Below are 8,719 nucleotides of genomic sequence, written 5' to 3' on the forward strand. Positions count from 1 at the left end.
CCGTAGCCTTCACAGAGTGTTGCTTACTCCGTCTGTTGAACGGATTCTGTCAGACAAAATAAACCGCGTGTTAGCCTTTAGCAGATTCTTGCTCAATTATAGCTAAAATGTGCATCACCTGGAAATCTTCAAGGCTTGTGGTGGCTTTGGAATGCATTTGCTTATCAAAACTAGGAGCTCCCTGGATATCATCCACCTCTTTCAAAAGCTTATGAACACCACTGAGATCCTGTTTGATTTTACAGCAGCTCTTTCGAATGCTTCATCCTATATGTGGAAGATCACATCTTATTTCTGAAACGACAATGATTGTTTCATAATTAAGTTAACATGTGTATGTCAAAATCTTCATCAAGGTTCTTCATGGGGGGCTCCATGTCATCATTTTTTATTCCCTGCTTACAATCGTGCTTAGCAGCGACCTCCGTGACATCCTTTTGTTTCCCCTGGTCAGAAGCCTGCTCAGCATTCTCAACAGAGGCCTCCATTGGGTGTGAAGGTTCCCCGAGGTCAGATAGATGTTTGTCCTCCACTCCTGGAAATATTCCATCGTGTTTTTTCTTTCAAAAATACATGTTAGTCTGGGGTGTTTTCATAGTAAACTAAATTAGAAAAAAACTTGTACACGTAAATTTCCAATTATATATACTAATCTCATAATTCTAGGCTTACGTTCAATTCTTTGATGAGGTCCTCCGTGAGCTTGCCAGTTGTACAGGTACGCCTAAGGCACTCATCCATTTTCTTTTCAAGGGTGCACATCCTATGGACTTGTTCTGCACCAGCCTCCCGCACGAGGGAGGCAGCTTCTTGCAAATCAATCAATACACGTCCGACGAGTACCTTAATCTGAGACTTTGAAATAGTTAGAATCATATAACTTCATACTAGTTGGAATGTTCCAATATATATTTGTGCCTGATGTAACTCATTTACCTGAGCGCCAGACTTCGGTTTGGCCAGCGTACCATCTCGTGCTAGAATGAAAGGCCTCATCAGGTCCTCAACATACTGCAGTTTAGTGTCGTTAGTATGATTTAGAAAATATATATGTTACATAATCCAGGCAATGTGCTGACATTTTACCTCTCCAACTCCCAGATAATTATTCTGGATTATATTGTCAACCTTATTTGCCTTCTCCTCGCTCTAGTTCTGGATCAGCGGCCTTAACCTTGATTCATACGAGATGCTAGAGTCCAATTGGTGCACTCTGAACTTCTCGTAGTACCATGTCTGCATGACAACAAAAGCAGTTTACAAACATACTCGTACATTATGTAATGTATGTTAGGTAACTGATAATTGTACTACTACGAATTACCTGCAGCAGTGGTAGATTCCCCTCCAGAATTGCCTCACCATTTACAAAATTCTTCACGCTATCCATAAGATAGTCAAGCGTTAGCTATCCAAGATTTGTGCCCTTTATTGTCTCAACGTTTCTAACAATCCCAATATATTTGTTATCCACATACTCCTCTTTTGTTCGGTATACATATTTTCCTATGGTGTACAAGACAAATGGCCTGAAAAAATTTGGTGTGTTGTCGACTTTCATCTTGTCTAGCAATCCTTTGAAAGTTATTTTGGTGTCATTACGGTCTTTCAGTTTCTTCCACAACTCCATATTATCATCAAGATTTGAAGGGACCTGCTTCTTCCCATGGCAGGGCATGCCTGTTATATGCGCTACATCTTCTAGTGTGATCCTACATGGTTTCCCATTGATGATAAAGGCATCCTGCTCTGCATCATATGAATTAGTGATGGCCAGGCAGAGTACACGTATAATTTTGATGCTAGGTGTCTTGAGAAGTCCACCCAGTCCTATCAACTGGATGTACATCCTTTGCTGCGTGTTTAATCCGTTTATGAACTCCTCATATGGCGGCAAAGAAGCATCCTGGGTTCAATAGATGTGCAAGTGTGATTAGATTCAGCATGGTATACAATTTAAACACTCATACAAACGAATACAACTTATATATACCAACATAAAAATTGTGTTCTATGCTACTGCATGAGGTACAAGCATGCCGAGTTCCATGAATGTGCAAATACTATCATTAGATTCAGCTTGGTTACGTTTGAATGGTCATATAAGGTAATCTCCATTGCAAGGCACTTATCCGAAATAAAATAAAGATTGGAAAATAATAAACTATTCTATTCAACTGTGGCCTCCTCAACTCTAGGCGCTAATCATGGTCAGTAGTATGGAATTAAAACATGGTCCATCGATGCCTTCCATAACTCATGAGGAAGGAAAAAAGAAGGCAAGCGTCCGCTGCACTAATTGGCATCGACAAGACCAGACGCTAAGATTTAGCCTGAAATTAATCAATGAACTGCCAATCTGGTAGGAAACAAATCCTAGCGGCCTCCCCTAACGTCCCCAACTTAATTTGTTTAAAAACGTGCTGAGTTACATGAATACGCAAACAATCTAGTGGGGTTGTAGCAAGAGATCATGGGAGGAAGATTGTGCCACGAAAAATAGCAGCGGCTGCAGCAGGAGATCGTGGGGAGTTACCAGAGAATTCATGTTTGGCTCCGTCGTTCGGTCTTGCTAGTTTGGGCGGCGTAGAAGGACGAACTATGATCTACGAGGTTTCAAAGGATCCCTATTTATAGGGATCGTAACAACCGAGCATATATCTACGTATAGATTTCTTCTGTTGGAGGAAATCAAGGGAGGGGACCCACCTGGTTGAATATTAGGGGGGCGTGGAGAGTCTAGCAAAGGTAAGCTGTGGTTTAAAAAAACCAAGGTAAGTTGCATAACAACACGTAGGTCTCCTGAGAATCACGATCATCAAAAAGATATAGTTCCTGTTTCTTTGAAAATCAGCCAAAAGAACTGGACCGCTTTTATTTTTGGTTATAAGTAGTTCACTAGACCTCTTTTAGGATGAAAAATGGTTCTAAAGTCAACTAGGATTGAGTCTTCACACGTGAAGTATTTTACTCTCTTGTGAAGCTATTTTATTGCCCATCCGATCTTGCATGCTCATGCTCATACCTTTTTTCCTCGTATATGTGAGACCAAATTTTGTTAATAATATTGAATCATGTCTGGTGCTGCTCAAGATGGCACGACACCATGGTTTTCACTTCGGTGAGATTTCTATGAAATAACTAAACTTCATTCATTTCAGCACTCACTGCAATATTTGCCTTTCAGCCAAAATATTTCAGCCTCACTGAATTTCGGCCAAAATATTTCAGCACTCGCTAAAATTTTTCTGAAACTTCTAACTTGTGATGTTAAAAAAATTCTGAAACTTCTAACTAGCGATGTAGTTGTTCTGAATCTTGTCCAGACTCCGAAGAAACTTAAATATAAATTTAAGAATTCAGTTAACCTTCCTAAGCTTCAAAAGTTCTGGTTGTAAAAAGCAAATATATGTTTCAGGGAAAACTCTTGGATTCTACCGGCGGATCCCACACGAGCATCCGCCGGCTCATCTGTATGACATGTGTCCCCTGGGAGCGGTCTTTTTTCTTTCTTTCGATCAACCTAGCCACTGCTCGTTGCTCGCTGCTCAATGCCCACTACGATGAGTTTCCGCAGCAAGGCCTCTGTTGCAGTAAAAACTGCAACAAGATCTTTGTTTCAGAAAAATTAAATTTATAGCGAGACCTTTGTTGCAAAAAAACTAAATTGCAACAAGACCCCAGTTGCAAAAAAAGAAGAAACAAGACCTCTGTTGCAAAGAAAACTAAATTGCAATAGGACCTCTCTTCAAAAAAATATCTTGCAAAAATTTCTACAACATGACTCGTGTTGCAGAAATTTCCAGCAACATGACCTATGTTGCAATGATAAAGGGTGACGCTCAGTCGCTCAATTGTCGGATCCGATGCAATTTCCTTTTTGAAACAAGGCCTCTGTTGCCAGAAAAACTGTAACAAAGCTTTTGTCACAAAAATAATTATTTTGCAACAAGCCTCTATTGCAAAAACAATCTGCAACTTGACCTTTGTTTACAAAAATTTCTGTAACATGATCCGTGTTGCAGGAATTTTCTGCAACACCACTTGTATTGCAGTAATAGAGAATGACGCTCAGTCACTAAATTTGCCTGATCCCACGGTTCGCGAGGCGGCGGATCTTTTTAAAAGATCCCCCGGCCGACGCGTAGCGTTGCCCATGTTTCAGCGTCTCCCATGCAGAGCAAATTTATTTCAAGAATAGTATTTGGAACTACTACTGTGAAATATTACAACTTGATTAATCCGCACTGGAGTAAGAACATGGCTAGGAAACCTTCTTTGGGACTAAAACCAAACCACACCCTACTCTACTGCTTCATAACCAAGTGTACACTCCAGATCTAAGAATCAACCACTGCTGGACTAACTTCTTGCATCTTCATGATCTTCAATCGCAGCTGCATCCAATAGGCTAGCATTGTACGTCTTCAGCCTTTTCATGGACTTCAATTTGTTGTAGGGCGAATTAATAAGGACAACAGGCAGCTCTCTTCTATAATTTTCAATGTATGCCTGCATGGGAGGATATGTTAGTATTGTTCCATATGTTTACAAAATTGATAGAATTTTAGGTGTTACTCTACGTACTTGGTCATAGCGCAGCGTAAGATCTTCTCCCGTAAAGAATTCGATGTTCTTCAGCATGTAGAGTGCACAAGAAGAACTACAACAATTAATTCTGTTAGCACCATTTCACGTATTAACAATGAAAAACATATTTAGAAGCTAATATTGTTGACTGACTTGTCATCTTGTCTTGGCACAGGAACATGCTTTACTGTCCATTGGGTCGTGTTAATGTCTTGCCATGCATGGCTTTGTGGTCCATTGATTCGCAGCGATGCTCTCAGATGTGCTTCCACCTCACGTATCTGCCAAAGTCCATGGTATGAGAAGTTGCTCAAGGTTCATGGTTAGGTATGATGCTAAATCTTGTGTTATATTGAAAGACATTTAAAATCTCACCACGTGAACCACTTGTGTTACTACATAGCTGAAAAGTGAATCAAGAATCTGAATCTCCCTCCTTCTGGGGTTTACGACAACAAGGAACCAGTGGGTGTTCGCCATGTTCGTAGGTAGAGAAACCTGGACAGCAAAGATGATTACATCAACATGCATAATTATTAGAAAAGTAAATGTGTTTATTTAATGGTTAGATGGTACCAGATCATGTCTGAGGTAGTTGTCTCCTTTTGTTGTTCTATGACTACCCGCCAAAGCGGCCTCGTGGCAGTTCTCTACCTTACCATCTCTTTCGAGCATAGCGACGCCGGCCACCCTCTCAATGTAAACCAGTTGCCCGTCCCTTATGTCCTTAGGATGATCATGACGCATGATCTGAATCACAACATCAACCAACTAAAACAAAATTCAAGTTAATTGTACTGTGCAAAAGAAAAATTGATAAAATAATTTGGCAAATATCTTACTTCGTCACCCAACCATTTGTCATCTAAAACTCCATCTGTCATGGTGAGGCATTGCAAATGCTTCTGTAGCAGAACAATGTCATCAATTACCACCAATTGTTTATCAAGATCTGAGGTGTTGACAATTTTGGCCACGTAATTCTGTCGAAACTTGTCAAGGTCGGTCTCCAGCCTCGAAGCACCTGTGTCTGTATCTTTAAAAATGCTTGCATGGTTTTTCCTCTTTGTATTCTTTGTGTCCTTGGAATCATTGGTAGACTCCGATGGAGTCCTGTTTTTCTTTCTCTTCTTATCACTATCATACAGAACATAATCTTCATTAAACAATAATGAAGATGCCACTCTTTTCCGGATGCTCGCACGAGTTGGTAGCATGGAATCAACCACACTATCTTGTCGTTGCTTTGCTAAAGAATCATCATAGTTGTCCTCATCAACTGGGAAGACATGGGTCTCTTCCGGCTCCCTTATTGCCTTAGCCTTGGCAGACCGGTGTTTGCTTTTGGTACCTGCCTCTCCCCCACCTCAATACTGACATCTTCATCATCTTGATCTCTTCTTTCTTTAGCCTTTCGCACATTCTCATTGTGCCTCAAATTCAGAGGATCATGTGATTCGAAATAAAGCACTTGTTAGCTTGCAATATGTGCGAAATAAAAAAAACAAAACCAGTTAACTGTAAAATGTGCATCACCAGGAAAGCTTCAAGGCTTGTGGTGGCTTTGGAATGCTTTCGCGAATCCAAACTTGGAGCACCCTGCGAAGCATCCAGCTCTTTATAAAGTTGTGAAACATTCTTGAGACTCTCCTTGCAAGCTGCAGCAACAACTCTGTCTTCTTCATCCTGAACGTGGAAGATCATATGTTAGCTATGAATCTGCATTAACTTAAAACAAAATCAGTTAGATGTGAAATGTGTATCACCATGAAAGCTTCAAGGCTTGTGGTGGTTTTTGAATGCTTTCGCGATTGCAAACTAGGAGCAGGCTGCAAATCTTCAGCTATGTTCTTCATGGGGGCATCCATGTTATCTTTTTGTATTCCCTTAGCAGAAATGCCTTTGGCAATGACCTCCGTGCCTTTTTTTGTTTTTGCTGGTGAGTAGTATTCTCTCCTAGGACCTCCATTGGGTCCGCAGGTACTCACAGGTCAGATAGCTGTATGTCCTCTACTCCTGGGCGATCAGCATCAAATATTCCATAGCGGATGTTCTTTAAAAAAATGTGTTAGTGTGGAGAGTATTGATAGTAAAAATATTTATAGAAACTCATAATGGTATACTCACATTGAATTCTGTGATGACGTCGTTCGTGCGTCTGCCGTTCGCAAGTGTACGCCTAAGGCACTCGTCGATTTTTTTCAAGGGTGCTCATCCTATCAAATTGTTGTGCACTGGCTTCCCGCATAATGGAGGCAACTTCCTTTAAATCAGTCAATACACGGCCCATGAGTGCCTTATCCTTCAAATCAGGCAACTTCCTTCAAATCAGTTAGAAGCATATGACTTCGATTGTACTTGCAAAGTTACAATATATATTTGTGCCCGATGTTCATCATTTACCTGACCGTCAGTCTTTGGTTTGACCGGCGTCCCAACTGGTGGCTGATGTCTACTACACAACCTTCTTCTTGTAGACGTTGTTGGGCCTCCAAGTGCAGAGGTTTGTAGGACAGTAGCAAATTTCCCTCAAGTGGATGACCTAAGGTTTATCAATCCGTAGGAGGCGTAGGGTGAAGATGGTCTCTCTCAAGCAACCCTACAACCAAATAACAAAGAGTCTCTTGTGTCCCCAACACACCCAATACAATAGTAAATTGTATAGGTGCACTAGTTCGGTGAAGAGATGGTGATACAAGTGCGATATGGATAGTAGATATAGGTTTTTGTAATCTGAAAATACAAAAACATCAAGGTAACTAATGATAAAAGTGAGCACAAATGGTATTGCAATGCGTTGAAACAAGGCCTGGGGTTCATACTTTCACTAGTGCAAGTTCTCTCTACAATAATAACATAATTGGATCATATAACTATCCCTCAACATGCAACAAAGAGTCACTCCAAAGTCACTAATAGCGGAGAACAAACGAAGAGATTATGGTAGGGTACGAAACCACCTCAAAGTTATCCTTTCTGATCGATCTATTCAAGAGTCCGTAGTAAAATAACACGAAGCTATTCTTTCCGTTCAATCTATCATAGAGTTCGTACTAGAATAACACCTTAAGACACAAATCAACCAAAACCCTAATGTCACCTAGCTACTCCAATGCCACCTCAAGTATCCGTGGGTATGATTATACGATATGCATCACACAATCTCAGATTCATCTATTCAAACCAACACAAAGTACTTCAAAGAGTGCCCCAAAGATTCTACCGGAGAGTCAAGACAAAAACGTGTGCCAAGCCCTATGCATAGGTTCATGGGCGGAACCCGCAAGTTGATCACCAAAACATACATCAAGTGGATCAATAGAATACCCCAGTGTCACCACGGGTATCCCACGCGAGACATACATCAAGTGTTCTCAAATCCTTAAAGACTCAACCTGATAAGATAACTTGAAAGTGAAAACTCAATCCATTACAAGAGAGTAGAGGGGGAGAAACATCATAAGATCCAACTATAATAGCAAAGATCGCGATACATCAAGATCGTACCACCTCAAGAACACGAGAGAGAGAGAGAGAGAGATCAAACACATAGCTACTGGTACATACCCTCAGCCCCGAGGGAGAACTACTCCCTCCTCATCGTGGAGAGCACCGGGGTGATGAAGATGGCCACCAGAGAGGGATTGCCCCCTCCGGAAGGGTGCCAGAACGGGTCTAGATTGGTTTTTGGTGGCTACGGAGGCTTCTAGCGGCATAACTCCCGATCTATTGTGCTCCCCGAAGTTTTTAGGGTGTATGGGTATATATGGGAGGAAGAAGTACGTCGGTGGACCTCCAGGCTGTTCATGAGGCAGGGGGCGTGCCCAGGGGGGCGCGCCCCCCACCCTCGTGGGCAGCCCGGGACTCTCCTTGTCCAACTCAGATACTCCGTGGGCTTCTTCTGGTCCAAAAATAAGTTCTGTGAAGTTTCAGGTCAATTGGACTCCGTTTGATTTTCCTTTTCTGCGATACTCTAAAACAAGGAAAAAACAGAAAGTGGCACTGGGCTCTAGGTTAATAGGTTAGTCCCAAAAATCATATAAAATAGCATATAAATGCATATAAAACATTCAAGGTTGATAATATAATAGCATGGAACAATCAAAAATTATAGATACGTTGGAGACGT

Source organism: Triticum urartu, chromosome 7, assembly GCF_003073215.2.
Source record: "Triticum urartu cultivar G1812 chromosome 7, Tu2.1, whole genome shotgun sequence".
NCBI classification, from domain to species: domain Eukaryota; kingdom Viridiplantae; phylum Streptophyta; class Magnoliopsida; order Poales; family Poaceae; genus Triticum; species Triticum urartu.